Raw genomic sequence first — 15721 nt, forward strand, 5'->3', positions numbered from 1 at the left:
CAGGAGGAGGTGGAGAAGCCCTCAGGAGTGATCAGGGCTAGCAGTCGCCACTCGCACCCACTGATGGCACCAAGTGATCGGGGCCGGCACCGGGCACCAGCACCAGGTGTGAGCAGTGGCTCTAGCACCAGCAGCTGGTGCATGTGGGGCCAGCACCAGCAGCAGGTGTGAGCACTGGGTGGGACCGCAGCACGCGGGAGCAAAGAATTTTCAGTAACCACCAGAGGCTTGCCCCCATGACAGCGACCAGTGCTCCGTCTTTGTCTGGCACCCTTGCTCACCTGCTCCACCATCCCGCCATGTTCTGCACTCTGTCACCTGCTGCCGACGCCCACCATGTTCCGCACGTCATAGCAACCGGTTGTTCAGTTGTTCCGTTGTACGGTCTATTTGCATATTAGGGTTTTCTATATATATATAAGATAGCCCAGCTTTCCTGGAAAAACTCTAAGCCTCAGAAACAAGAACTAGGCCAAATTACCTTGCTTTGAATCCAAGCTCCACCATTTACTAATTTACTAACCGTGTAACTTTGGGCAGATTATAAGATATCTCCCTGCACTGGTTTCCTCATCAGTAAAATGAAGATAATAATATTACCTATCTTACTGGGTTGTGAGAATTGAACAATTTAGTACAAGTAAAGTACTGAGAACAATGCTTGACCCATAGTAAGTACTTAATATTTAATTTTATTATTTATTTCCTCTAGATATGAATTGTCTAACATAATAGCCATGTGTTTAGTGTAGCTGAAGTACTAAATTGTAAATCTTATTTAATTTTAACTAAATTTAAAAACATCTCCGATATAGGAAAAATTTTAAGTATGTTTTGAATAACTTAGTACATGAATCTTTTCCAACTGTAAATTTTATGATATTTGAATACAGGTCAAGAATTTCTAATAAAAATTTAGCATCTGAATTGAGATAAACTGTAATTATAAATACACATCAGATTTTGAAGACATTATAAGAAATTTAAAGAATTCATTGATTTTTATGATTACTGGCTGAAATGATAATATTTAAATATATTGTATTAATTAAAATGAATACTTAAAATTATTTCAACATTTTTAACTTTTTAAAATGTGACTACTAGAAAACTTAAACTGACATACATGACTCAAATTATATTTCTGTTGGAGGACATTGCTCTGAAGCATGAGACTTGGGGAAGGGCAATGGAAGAAGCATATGGCCTGGGGGAGATACTTTTTCTAATTACACAAATACCCCTGGAGATTCCAAAAAACCTTCACCCAGTGGAGCCTCCCTTCCCATCAAATTAATTTACTCCTACCTTCTTGCTGAAAATCATTGCCTTTAATGATCCTGCCCTCACTGATAAAGTGTTTTATAGTCTTCAGATATGTCAGGGTGGGAAAGAAAGTTATGAATTACTGCTCTATGTTAAAGAGTATTGCACAGGCTGTCAATGATTTTGATGAAGTAAATATCTGGAGTTCTCTGAACTAGTACTACCATATAAAATTGTTCTCTGAAAAAAAGTCTACCACTAATCCTATTCAACGAACCCCACAGAAGTAAAATGATGAAGAATTAAAGTAGATTTTAATTCAGGGATAAATTGCTGGGTTAAAAACTGAGGAAGGTAAAAGGTGTTATATTCCCTAAAAGCTAAATTTCTGGGATTTAAAAAAAACAACAAAACAACTCAAAAAGCCACGCAACCGTAAAGTTTTGTCTCAGAAGTGAAACTGGACATTTTTCTTTTCTTCTCATGCTTCTTGGTTCCTGCTCTTTCCACGATTACTAGTATATACATTTTCTGACTTGTTTAAAGAGGCATTATTCTCAGCAGTTAACACGAAAAAGATTCCTAGTAAATACTGAGTAACTCTTAACAAATAGTGCCACTCCTCTGCCTTAGCTGTTTGGGATGCTTATTATATATTCTTTCTGTATCACCCACAAATAGCTTTTTTTAAAATCTATGATATGTCCTAGCTAATACCAGTCAAAAATTATTCCATGCCCTCTCAGTCAAGTAAGTTTTCTGAAAAAGTGAGTCCTTTCCTTAGATTGTTATACTATTTTGGATTCACACAGACATATTTCACTGGATGGCCCTTTGGTCTTATTGTTACAATGAAGAAAGGTAGTCTCAAAGTTTCCCAACCAGAAATGGGTGTCTGGGTAATTGCTTGAATAGCTTGCAGGAAAATAGCTGATATCATATGATAAATTTTCCTTATTTCAATAATTTTCCTGTGAAGCTATAAAATCAGATATTTGTAGAGGTGGATGATGAGGAAACAGAGGCAAGACCTGCCTGAGAAAGCACTATAGAGTTCTAACCTCCTCGTTTTCAGGTGAAGAATTTGAAGCCCTGAGGAGAGTGACTACTCAGTGACAAAAAATGAACCAGGCAAAGTTTAGGTCTAAGTTACCTACCTCTCAGTTTTTTTGGTACATAGAAAACATAGTGGTCTCAAATGTCTCCATGGCCTAAGCAGGGGAGGGTTTAATCTAGTTCAGGGCTCTATGTCCAAGGAGGTAGTTTCCTATACAGGACTCTATCCTATGACTCTAATAGAATAAAGTTGGTCTTGAGATCTCTGGTACCGTGTAACATAAACATCTTTTAAAGATCTGCTTGGGCAGTATGAACCGATTTTAAAAAGTGGTAAATGAGTTAATAGTCTCTTATGGGTCCCCAAAGCCATATGTGTCTGACCTCAGATTTTAATTTTGTCACCATGAAAAGCTTTTATTAAGTAACTCCTGTCTGTACATGGTGACATGCACTCTAATCTTCACTCTAGGAAACCTTGGGGAAAAAAGTCACTTTTAGAAGCTTAATGTTCTGAATAGTTATAGGTTTGTTTTATTCAATACACATTAAAACTTTATTTTTAAAATCATTTTAGGTGGAAAGTATTCTAAAATGGATTGTACCCTTTCTCCCCCCCCCCTTCTTTTTAATTTAGTTTGTTGAGTCTAATTTAACCTTTTCTTTTTTTTATTGTTTAAAGTATTACATATAGTACATATATCTTCTTTTTTTTCCCCCATTGACCTTCCCCCAGCCTCTCCTATCCCCTGTCACATGCCCTCATTCCTCCCACCCCCAGTGTCTTGTGTCCATTGGTTGTGCTTATATGCATGCATACAAGTCCTTTGGTTGATCTCTTTTCCCCCCTCCCCAACACTCCCCAGCCTTCCTGCTGTAATTTGACAGGCTGTTTGGTGCTTTACTTCCTCTGTATCTATCTTTTTGTTCATCAGGTTATAATGTTCTTTATTTTCCATAAATGAGTGAGATCATGTGGTATTTTTCTTTCATTGCCTGGCTTATTTCACTTAACATAATGCTTTCCAGGTCCATCCATGCTACTGCAAATGGTAAGAACTCCTTCTTTTTTATAGCAGCGTAGTATTCCATTGTGTAGATGTACCATAGTTTTCTAATCCACTCATCTGCTGATGGGCATTTAGGCTGTTTCCAAATCTTGGCTATGGTGAATTGTGCTGCTATGAACATAGGGGTGCATATATCCTTTCTGATTGGTGTTTCTAGTTTCTTGGGATATATTCCTAGAAGTGGGATTACTGGGTCAAATGGGAGTTCCATTTTTAGTTTTTTGAGGAAACTCCATACTGTTCTCCACAGTGGCTGCACCAGTCTGCATTCCCACCAGCAGTGCAAAAGGGTTCCTTTTTCTCCGCATCCTCGCCAGCACTTGTCGTTTGTTGATTTGTTGATGATTGCCATTCTGACAGGTGTGAGATGGTACCCCATTGTCGTTTTGATTTGCATCTCTCGGATAATTAGTGACTTTGAGCATGTTTTCATATGTGTCTCTTGGCCTTCCTTCTGTCTTCTTTTGAAAAGATTCTATTTTGGTCCGTTGCCCATTTTTTTATTGGATCATTTATCTTCCTTTTATTAAGTTGTATAAGTTCCCTGTAGATGTTGGAGATTAAACCTTTATCAGTGATAACATTTGCAAATATGTTCTCCCATACAATGGGCTTTCTTGTTGTTTTGTTGATGGTTTCTTTTGCTGTGCAAAAGCTTTTTATTTTGATGTAGTCCCATTTGTTTATTTTCTCTTTAGCTTCCATTACCCTAGGAGCGGTATCGGTGAAGAAATTATTTCGGCATATGTCTGAGATTTCTCTGCCTGTGGATTCCTCTAGTATTTTTATGGTTTCCCGTCTTATGTTTAAGTCCTGTATCCATTTTGAGTTTATTTTTGTGTATGGTGTAAGTTGGTGATCTAATTTCATTTTTTTACATGTATCTGTCTAATTTTCCCAATACTATTTATTGAAGAGACTGTCTTGACTCCATTGTATGTTTTCATGCCTCCTTTGTCAAGTATTAATTGAGCATAGTGGTTTGGGTCGATTATCTGGGTTCTCTATTCTATTCCATTGGTCTGTATGTCTGTTCTTGTGCCACTACCAGGCTGTTTTGAGAACAGTGTCTTTGTAATACAGCTTGAAATCTAGTATTGAGATCCCACCTACTTTGTTCTTCTTTCTCAGGATTGCTTTGGCTATTCGGGGTCTTTTTTTTTTATTCCAGATGAATTTTTGGAGAATTCTTTCTAGGTCTGTGAAATATGCCGTTGGTATTTTCATGAGGAGTGCATTGAATCTATAGATTGCTTTGGGTAGTATGGACATTTTAATGATGTTGATTCTACCAATCCATGAACATAGTATGTTCTTTCATCTGTTTATGTCTTCCTCTATCTCTTTTTTTAGTGTCCTGTAGTTTTCTGTGGATAGGTCTTTTACCTCCTTAGTTAAGTTTATTCCTAGGTATCTTAATTTTTTTGGTGCGGTGGTAAATGGGATTGCTTTTTTAGTCTCTTTCTGTAAGATCACTATTGGTATATAGAAATGCCATAGATTTCTTGGCGTTAATTTTGTATCCTGCTACATTGCTGAATTCATTTATTAAGTCTAATAGTTTTTAATGGAGTATTTCGGGTTTTTTTATGTACAATATCATGTCATCGGCAAATAAGGACAGCTTTACTTCTTCTTTTCCAATTTGGATGCCTTTTATTTCTTCTTCTTGTCTAATTGCAATGGCTAATACTTCCAGTACTATGTCGAACAGGAGTGGTGAGAGTGGGCATCCCTGTCTTGTTCCTGTTCTTAGGGGAAATTGTTTTAGTTTTTGCCCATTGAGTATGATGTTGGCTGTGGGTTTGTCATATATGGCTTTTATTTTGTTGAGGTATGATCCTTCTATTCCCACCTTGCTGAGAGTTTTTATCAAGAAAGGGTGTTGGATTTTGTCAAATGCTTTTTCTGCATCAATTGATATGACTGTGATTTTTATCTCTCAATTTGTTTATGTGATGTATCACGTTTATTGATTTGCGGATATTGTATCATCCTTGCATCCCTGGGATAAATCCTAGTTGGTCATGGTGTATGATCTTTCTGATGTACTGCTGGATCTGATTTGCTAGAATTTTGTTGAGGATTTTGGCATCTATGTTCATGAGGGATATATTGGCCTATAATTCTCTTTCATTGTGTTGTCTTTATCTGGTTTTGGTATTAGGGTGATGCTGGCTTCATAGAATGAGCTTGGAAGCATTCCTTCCTCTTGAATTTTTTGGAATAGTCTGAGGAGGATAGGTTTTAGTTCTTCTTTGAATGTTTGGTAAAACTCCCCTGTGAAGCCGTCTGGCCCTGGGCTTTTGTTTGCTGGAAGCTTTATGATGACTGCTTCAATTTCTTCCATAGTTATTGGCCTGTTGAGATGTTTAGATTCTTCCTGATTGAGTTTTGGAAGGTTGTATTTTTCCAGGAATATGTCCATTTCCTCCAGGTTGTCCAGTTTGTTGGAATAGAGTTGTTCATAGTATTTTTTAACAATCCTTTGTATTTCGGTGGGGTTTAACCTTTTCTTAATGACTCAGACCCTTATAGTGTGTGTGTGTGGGTAAAGGATACAAAATTCCATGGGCTTTTAGTAGTCTATTTCTAATTTTCCTTTTCCCACAAGCCCATTTTTTAGTAGATATTTTTTACAGAATATAAGGTTTTTCAGGAATGCATATTGTTATAAAAACACCAGGAATTAAGTTTGTGGATCCATAATAAAAAAAAAGATTTGAAAACCACTGCCTTAGGTAGCTCCTTTTAAAAAAAAAAAATACATTTTATTGATTTTTCACAGAGAGGAAGGGAGAGGGACAGAGAGCCAGAAACATCGATGAGAGACAAACATCGATCAGCTGCCTCCTGCATACTCCCTACTGGGTATGTGCCCGCAACCAAGGTACATGCCCTTGACCGGAATCGAACCTGGGACCCTTCAGTCCGCAGGCCGATGCTCTATCCACTGAGCCAGACCCGTTAGGGCTAGGTAGCTCCTTCTTATGCTAATAATAATTTCTTACATTTGTATAGTAACTATTTGCCAAGCCTCTTTACACATATATGGCCTATGATAAGTAAACTAGGGAAGGGATTGACGTCTTGTTGTTTTTAAACTATATATTAGGCAAGCATAATGGAACCTAAAAGAGCATGGACTTTGAAATGAGACCATCTTTAACTTTAGCCTTTCTATTTAGTAGTAGCCATGTGACCCTGGATACCTTAATCTTGTTTAATATCAGGACCTCAGCTTTTTTTTTTTTTTTTTTTTTTACCTAAAAATGTCAGAATTATTGGGTGCTTTAAATCAAGTAATAAAGATAAAAATGCCTAGTAGGGGCACCATGAATAAATCTCACAAACAAAATGTTGAGTGGAAGAAAGTGTACATATACATAAAATATAGTACATGTGATGTAATTTTATTTTTATAGCATTCAAAACAGGCAAAACTAATCTACAATGATAGAAATCAAGGCATTGTTTATTCTTGGGTAGAGTAATGACTCAGAGAGGAAGCAAAAGGAGTACTTCAGGTGCTAGTAATGATCTCTTTCTTGGTTTGGAGACACATTGTAAAAGTTTGTTGAGGCCGAAACCGGTTTGGCTCAGTGGATAGAGCATCAGCCTGCGGACTGAAAGGTCCCAGGTTCGATTCCGGTCAAGGGCATGTACCTTGGTTGCGGGCACATCCCCAGTGGGAGGTGTGCAGGAGGCAGCTGATCGATGTTTCTCTCTCATCGATGTTTCTAACTCTCTATCCCTCTCCCTTCCTCTCTGTAAAATATCAATAAAATATATTTTTTAAAAGTTTGTTGAGCTCCATATTTAGGATTTGTGTACTTTTCATTATGGGTATTACTAGAGGCCCAGTGCATGAAATTCGTGCACGGGGGTGTGTGTCCCTCAGCCCAGCCTGCACCCTCTCCAATCTGGGACCCCTCTCACAATCCAGGACTGCTGGCTCCCAACTGCTCACCTGCCTGCCTTCCTGATTGCCCCTAACCACTTCTGCCTGCCAGCCTGATCACCCCCTAACCACTCCCCTGCCAGCCTGATTGATGCCTAACTGCTCCCCTGCCAGCCTGATTGCCCCTAACTGCCCTCCCCTGCAGTCCTGGTCACCCCTAACTGCCCTCTCCTGCAGGCCTGGGTCCCCCCAACTGCCCTTCCCTGCAGGCCCGGTCACCCCCAACTTCCCTCCTCTGCCGGCCTGGTGACCCCTAACTGCCCTCCCCTGCAGGCTTGATCGCCCCCAACTGCCCTCCTCTGCAGGCCTGGTCCCTCCCAACTTCCTTCCCTTGCTGGCCTGATCGCCCACAACTGCCCTCCCTTGCAGGCCTGGTCCCTCACAACTGCCCTCCCCTGCTGGCCTGATCGCCCACAACTGCCCTCCCTTGCAGACCTGGTCCCTCCCAGCTGCCCTCCCCTGCTGGCCATCTTGTGGTGGCCATCTTGTGTCCACATGGGGGCAGCCATCTTTGACCACATGGGGGCAGCCATCTTGTGTGTTGGCGTGATGGTCAATCTGCATATTACTCTTTTATTAGATAGGATACTTTAGCAAAAAGGTCATTTTTAAAGTGCTTAGCACAGAACCTAGCACATAGTTAATGATGGTTCATTAAATTAACAATATGAAAGTTAATTTAGAAAAGTGATCTTAGCCTCCTTTCCTTGGAACCTTTCTGTTGTTTCTTTGCTATGGTTCTCGTCTCTTAATCCCAGTTTTATACCTAGCATATTTATACTGATGGTAATCTTAATTGGTGTTGTTGAAGGAGTTTAGGTTAATCAGGCAAGGTGAAATTGAATGTCTGACCAGTGTGATCTAGAAGTAAATCAGGAATATGAATTTTTATTTGATGCTATCCTCTGATTATTATGTGATTTGATGTTCTGCTTTTTAAGTGGAGATTAAATTGATATTTTTCTAATTTGTATAATATAATTTTGTTTTATATCTACTTTAGTATTGAATGTTTTCATGGTGGGATGTTGGACTTACTATTTCTGGCACTTTTAATGCAAGCCAGTTACAGTGTAGCAGGCTTTGAAATGGTAACTGTCAAACCTAACACCTTTTAGATTTTACATAGGTTCTTATCACTGAAAGAGAACCAGACTTATTGTTTTTACCTTACTGTTTTTATACTACAAGTATAGAAATAGAACTTGCATACTTGGAAATTTATGTAAGATTCTATTGTAAAAACTTAGAATTGTTGAAAATTCAATCTGAAAAAATTGAGACTTATTTTTTCTGCTAGGTTATGTTTGGGATATAAAATAAGCCTATGACAGTCTCTGTCCTCAGGGAGGATGGAATCCTATAAGGAGAGGTCTGTGAGGTAGGCAGAAATGAATTTATTTGCATTTGCTTTTGGTCTTTTGAGAGAAGGTTTCTGATATAGATATTAGCAAGACCCTCTAAACTACAGAGAACTGTGGTGATGATTGTATGGATGCTGATAGAGACAATATACAGAGAACTGACTGACTTCTCAGTAATCAGTAACTTGACAAAAAGTTAAGGAGGTGGGGAAGTACTCCCTATCTATCAGATATTTATTTATATTAACTCATTAAAATAGATAATGCCATTTACCCCTCAAAGACCCTTTGGAGTAGACACTATTATTTCCACTTTAAAGATACATAAATTGAGGCCCAGAGACAGTAACTTGTCCAAGTTTATATAGCTAGTGACAGAGTTAATATTCAAATCCAAAACTTAACTGTATCACTTGCTATATATAGATAGCAACATTATCCAAAGAAAGATTATGTCTATCAAAAGATAGCCTGGAAACATGCTAAATGGAAGGTCAGAAAGAAATTTGATAGGTTACATCTAGGATTACTCAAGAAAGTAAATGCTATGACTCTAGTACTTAATTTCTTGAAAGTCCCTGTGAACCTTTTTGTATTCCTGTTATGAACTGGTTGAATAGGACTGTCAAAATAGAACTGATGCAGATTCACCTGTTGCCTGTTTCATTTCTGTGTGTGTGTGGTAAAATATACATGCCATAAAATTTACCATTTTAATTCATTAAGTACATTTCAATGTTATGTAACATTTACTAGTATCCATTTTTGGAACTTTTTCATTATCCCAAGCAGAAACTCTGAACCCATTAAATCACTAACTCTTCAATACCCACCCTGCCAAACCTCAATGAATTTGCCTATTCTAGTTACCAAATCTAAGTGGAATTATACAATATTTATCCCTTTGATTTTGGCTCATTTCACTTAGCATAATGTTTTTAAGATTCATCCATGTGATAGCAAGTATTAGAATTTCATTCCTTTTTATGGCTGAATAATATTCCGTTGTATGAATATACCACATTTGTTTATCCTTTCATTTATTGATGGACACTTGAATCATTTCTTCCCGTTGGCTATTGTGAATAATGCTGCTATGAACATTAGTGGACAGTGTTCATAGCAGCATCAGTCCTTGCTTTCAGTTATTGTTAATTCTATGTTCAACTCTCTGAGATTTTCCATAGCTACACCATTTTTTATTCCCATTAGCAATTTGTAAGAGTTTTAGTTTCTCCACATCCTCACCAACACTTATTATTGTTTGTTTGTTTTCATAATAGCCATCCTAATGGACATTAGTAAAGTGGTATCTCATTGTAATTTTGATTTACATTTCCCTAATAATTAATGAAGTTGAGTATCTTTTTGTGTGCTTATTGACCATCTGTATAGATAAATGGAGAAATGTCTGTTCAGTTCCCTTGCCCATTTTTTTAATCGGGTTGAAGGTTTCTGTTGTTGAATTATAGAGTTCTATTTTTTTTTAATTTTTAAAAATATGTTTTTACTTATTTCAGAGAAAGGAAGGGAGAGGGAGAGAGAGATAGATACATCAGTTATGAGAGAGAATTATCGATGGGCCACTTCCTACACACCGCCCACTGGGGATCGAGCCCACAGCCTGGGCAGTGCCCTGACCGGGAATCAAACCATAACCTCCAGGTTCATAGGTTGATGCCCAACCATTTAGCCACACTGGCTGGGCAATAGGAGTTCTTATATATATTCTAAATAGATATTAATCCCTTATCAGATATATGATCTGCCAGTATTTTCTCCCATTCTGTAGGTTGTCTTTTCACTCTCATGATAGTGTCCTTTGATACACAATGTTTTTCATTTTAATGAAATTCAGTGTATTGGGGGGTTTGCCTCTGCCTTAGATGTCATATCCAAGAATCATTGCAAATCCATGAAGATTTCCCCTTATGTTTCCTCCTCAGAGTTTTATCATTTTAGCTCTAATGTTTAGGTCTTTGATGCATTTTGAGTTAATTTTTGTATAAGGTGTAAGGAAAACATTCTACTTCCTTTTTTTGCATGTGAATATCAGGTTTCCCAGCATCATTTGTTGAAATGAGTATCTTTTTCCTATGAATGGTCTTGACACCGTTGCAGAAAATCATTTGACTATATATGTTACGGTTTATTTCTGGGTCCTCTGTTCTATTCCATTTGTCTATATGTCTGTCCTTATGCCCAGACCATACTGTTTTGATTACTGTAGCTTTGTAATAAGTTTTGAAATCAGGAATTGTGAATCTTACAAATTTGTTCTTTATTTTCAAGATTGTTTAAGGTATTTGGGATCCTTTGAAAGTCCATGTGAATTTTAGGATTTTTTTTATATTTCTACAAAAAACATCATTGGGATTTTGATAGGGATTGCATTGAGTTTGTAGATCACTTTGGGTATTATTGTCATCTTAACAATATTAGTCTTCCAATATACGAACACAGATGTCTTTCCATTTATTTATGTACTAGAGGCCCGATGCATGAAAATTCGTGCACTTTGGGGGGAGGGGTGGTCTCTCAGCCCAGTCTGCGCCCTCTCGCAGTCCGGGAGCCATGTGATCTATCACCCTACAGAAGTAGGCCCTACCCACCTGCTGCAGCACTGCCGGCCAAGTAGCCTGGGCCTCCCCCTGGCCGGGGCTCTACTATCAATAGCCCTGCAGAGGGAGGCCCTGCCTACCCGGCCAGGGCTCCGTGATCAATCACCCCACAGAAGGAAGGCCTGTCCACCCGCCGCAGCTCGCCGGTTGGTGGCCTAGGTCTCCCTCTTTGGGGCAATTGTGGAGCCCCCCAAATGATTGCTCTGCCAGCCAGTGGCCTGAGTCTCCTTCTGCAGGTGATTATGGGGCGATGGCGGGGCCCCCGACCAATCGCATCGCACCGCCTTGGCTGTCCTGGCGCCAGTGCATGTCATAGCATGGTTGTCAGGAAGGTCGTTCTGCTGTTCGGCCGTTTGGTCGATTTGCATATTATGCTTTTATTGTTATAGATTCTTTAATTTTATTTCAGTGTTTTGTAGTTTTCAGTGTATATTTTAGTTCATGTGGCTGTCATATTTCTTACAGTAAATTAATAAATGAACATTTCAGTTTACCCATTATTATTTAATGGCCTATAGATCTATCAAGATTCTATTCTATTTGTAACATAATTAGGATTCTGAATCCACAAAGCTGAGGGAAGGATCCTGGAAATTGGAAACCTAACCATATTGCTGCCCTTGAGACACTATGTCTGGGTGTCCAGACTGCTGGTTTCCTCTGATAAAAACCTAATTTCACCGTCTGTCTTCTTTGGTCTACTATAGTTTGTTCACATTTCTAATTTTTTTCTATCTTTTGCTTTTAGATTTCTCCATCTTACTAAAGGAAAAACGATTCCCTATTTGGTATAGCTGATGGTACCATGCAAAAATCAGATCCTCGAAAAGGTCAGAACCTATATTTATACATAAGAGAAATAGAGAGTTACCCTCTATTAGGCTGTGTATTAATGGACGTGTCACAAAAAAAACAACTAGAGTGAATAAAAGAATTTCACCCTTTCTTGCCAATTTATCCTGCAATTTTGACAAGTCCTGCATGTTATTTATGCAGCTCTTTATAGTTTGCAAAGTGCTCTTTACAGAATTATCTCATATAGTCTTTACAGTAATCTTATGAAGTGGGTACTCTTGCTATTCCTGTTTCATGGAAACAATGAAGGGTTATGAGACTATTCAAAATCGTGTTACTATGAATGGCAAGATATAGTCCTAGATCTTTTGCTTCTAAATCTTACCCTTCTCACATTGTAAGTTCATAATCAGTATCAGAATTTAGTAAACATGTAAGTATGGAAGCTGTATGAACATTTGAAATAATGTATGTAAAAGTCTGTGAAAAAAGTTAAAGCTCAAAAAAAAGGGAAGAGGATCCAAGATGGCGGCGTAGGTAAACACCTAAACTGCTGCCTCGCACAACAATTTCAAAACTACAACTAAAAGACAAAACGTCTATCACCCAGAACCACAGGAAAGCTGACTGAGTAGAAGTTCTACAACTAGAAGGAAAGAGAAAAGAGCAGTGAGACGTGCACAAGTGCTGAAAAGCTGAGGTACGGAGGCGCACGTATCGGGCTGGCAGCGGGTGACTGGGAGCGCTGCTTTTTTCAACCCGAAGGGAGATAAGCTCCTGATTACTCTGAACTCCAGTTTCTGGGGAGACGCGGGGGACCCAAACTCCTATGGGGAGAAGCTGGACTGTCTGCCATCGGGTCGGAAAGTGAGAGTGGCTTGCTTGCAGGGCTGTGTGCAGGAATAATTGTTTACTGCACCGGGGCACAAGACACGGGGACGCGGTCAGAGACACAGAGCCGGCTAACTGGCAGCCATCGCTGTTTGCCACGCCTTAGCCTAGTGATGCCCTGAGACCCCACCCTGCACAATCTACAAACCCACCCAAGCTCCAAGCAGCAGCTTTAGCATATGAATGGCCTGCCCTATCGCAGCTTAACCTAGCAAACTTGCAGCCCGGGTCAGACAGCTCCAAAACCTCCAAACCCCAAGCAAAGAGTAGAAAACTGTAGTTCTCACTGTAGCTCCTGCTGGGTGGCCTCAGACAGTAGCTGACCTGCACCCCATTGGAGATCCAGAAGCCAGTGTACCTAGTGGTCAGTGTGAGACACCAGATTTCAACTCCTCACATCCATAAGTGACACATTCAAGAGGCAGACTCAGTGAGCACCAAAGCCCCACTGAAACAAGTCCTGCACCATAAGCGTGTCTCCAGTGCAGCAGTTCTTCCATTATAGACACAGCGGGTCCTCACAGCCAATTGGCCTGGAGGTCAGTTCCTCCCAGTGTACCAACAGCAATCAAGGCTTAACTACACCAAGACTTTGCACTCAGCCCACAAGGGGGTGTACCAAGAGCGTCCTCCTCAGGTGATTGGGGAGGCTGAGCTACTGGCCCCTATAGGTCACCTACCACACAAAGCCACTCCATCAACACAGGGAAGCAGCCAAAATGCGGAGACAAAGAAACATGTCACGAATGAAAGAAATGAAAGAAAGCAAACTACTGGACGACATAGAGTTCAGAACCACATTTATAAGGTTACTCAAGAATCTTCTAAAAACTGCTGAGGAACTTAGTGAGACCTTTAAGGATCTTAATGAGAATGCCAAAAAAATGGAAAAGGACCAGTCAGAAATTAAGCATACACTGTCTGAAATAAAGAATATACAGAAATTCAACTGTAGATCAAAAGACCCCAAAAATCAAACCAAAGATCTGAAATATGAGGAAACAAAAAACACCCAACTAGAAAAACAAAAAGAAAAAAGAATCCAAAAATATGAAGATAGTGTAAGGAGCCTCTGGGACAACTTTAAGCGTACCAACATCCAAATTTTTGGGGTGCCAGAAGAAGAGAGCAAAATATTGAAAACCTATTAGAAGAAATAATGACAGAAAACTTTCCCTACTGGGTGAAAGAAATAGACTTACAAGTCCAGGAAGCACACAGAACCCCATACAAGAGGAATCCAAAGAGGACCACACCAAGACACATCATAATTAAAATGCCAAGGGCAAAAGACAAAGAGAGAATCTTGAAAGCAGCAAGAGAAAAACAGTTAGTTACCTACAAAGGAGTACCCATACGACTGTCAGCTGATTTCTCAACAGAAACTATGCAGGCCAGAAGGGAGTGGCAAGAAATATTCAAAGTGATGAACAGCAAGAACCTACAACCAAGATTACTCTACCCAGCAAAGCTATCATTCAGAGTTGAAGGTCAGATAAAGAGCTTCACAGACAAGAAAAAGCTAAAGGAGTTCGTCACCACCAAACAAGGATTACATGAAATGCTGAAAGGTATTCTTTAAGAAGAAGAAGAAGAAGAAAAAGGTGAAGATAAAAATTATGAACAAGAAATACATGTCTATCAACAAGTGAATCTAAAAATCAAGTGAATAAAAAATCTGAAGAACAGAATGGACTGGTGAATATAATAGAATCAGGGACATAGAAAGGGAGTGGACTGACAGTTCTCAGGGGGAAGGGGGTGTGAGGGGTGCAGGAAGAGATTGGACAAAAATCTTATACCTATGGATGAAGACAGTGGCGGGGGGTAAGGGCATGGGGTGGGGTGGGGTGGGGAATCAGGTGGAGGGGAGCCATGGGGGAAAAAAAAGAGGAACACCTGTAATAATCTGAACAATAAAGATTTACTTAAAAAAAAGTTAAAGCTCCTTCATAGATGTAAAATACCATTAATAATTTAATATATCTTGATATTGAATGTCTAACATGATCTTTAGGATGACATAAAATGCTTCAGTATGTAATATGCCATTGTCTTAGTTTAGCAAACAAGGCTCTTCACAAGTTGCTGCCTACCTACTTTTCTATTCTCATCTCAATCACTTCCTGTCATTTATCTCTGTACCTTAACCCTATTCTTTTACATCTATAATAAACTACTGGCTGTTGTCCTAACACACTATGTATTTCCAGGAAGTATGATGTGGCACCATTGATGCCAATAATCTTGTTCAAGAAGCAACAAAGAGAGTTATGGCTTCTCTGCATTTTCATTAGCCACTCATTGTTAGCTGCTTTACTTGTTAAAGGAGATATTGATGTTCTCTAGGGGTCTCTGTGTGTGCACTGCAGAGATGCATAATTGCTACAGAGAGAGTGGGGGAGGGATAGTCACCAAGGAGAGATCTGCTCCATCTTTTTTGTTCACATCTGCTGCATGCACAAGACAGGATTTATTGCTTTCTTGGTGAATGTGATTGCCTACCTTTCCTCCCCTCTCCCCTCTTCTGGTGGATTATCCCAGAGGAATATTACCAACTCATCACACTCATCTATGAATGGAGCAAAATAAATGGAAAGCTGGAGGCAGAGGATCAGGTGAGAGGCACTAGGCATACTTGCTAATGAGAGAGTGGCTGATTAGTTGCACATCCCAGACCAGTCCTCTGTCTTATCT

The 15721-nt window shown here is 39.4% G+C and overlaps 1 protein-coding gene across 15 annotated transcripts in view; it reads left to right on the forward strand.

Moving 5' to 3' along the window:
- SCMH1 (Scm polycomb group protein homolog 1) overlaps nt 1-15721 on the forward strand; it is a 136052-nt gene that overhangs the window by 15473 nt on the left and 104858 nt on the right. For all 15 annotated transcript variants that reach the window (XM_080653461.1, XM_080653462.1, XM_080653465.1 and 12 more), the window contains exon 2: nt 12087-12168. The gene's annotated coding sequence lies outside the window, so the exon portion shown is untranslated. The remainder of the gene's footprint in view (nt 1-12086; nt 12169-15721) is intronic.

The sequence above is a fragment of the Plecotus auritus genome (assembly GCF_963455305.1).
Source record: "Plecotus auritus genome assembly, chromosome: 2".
Classification (NCBI taxonomy): Eukaryota; Metazoa; Chordata; class Mammalia; order Chiroptera; family Vespertilionidae; genus Plecotus; species Plecotus auritus.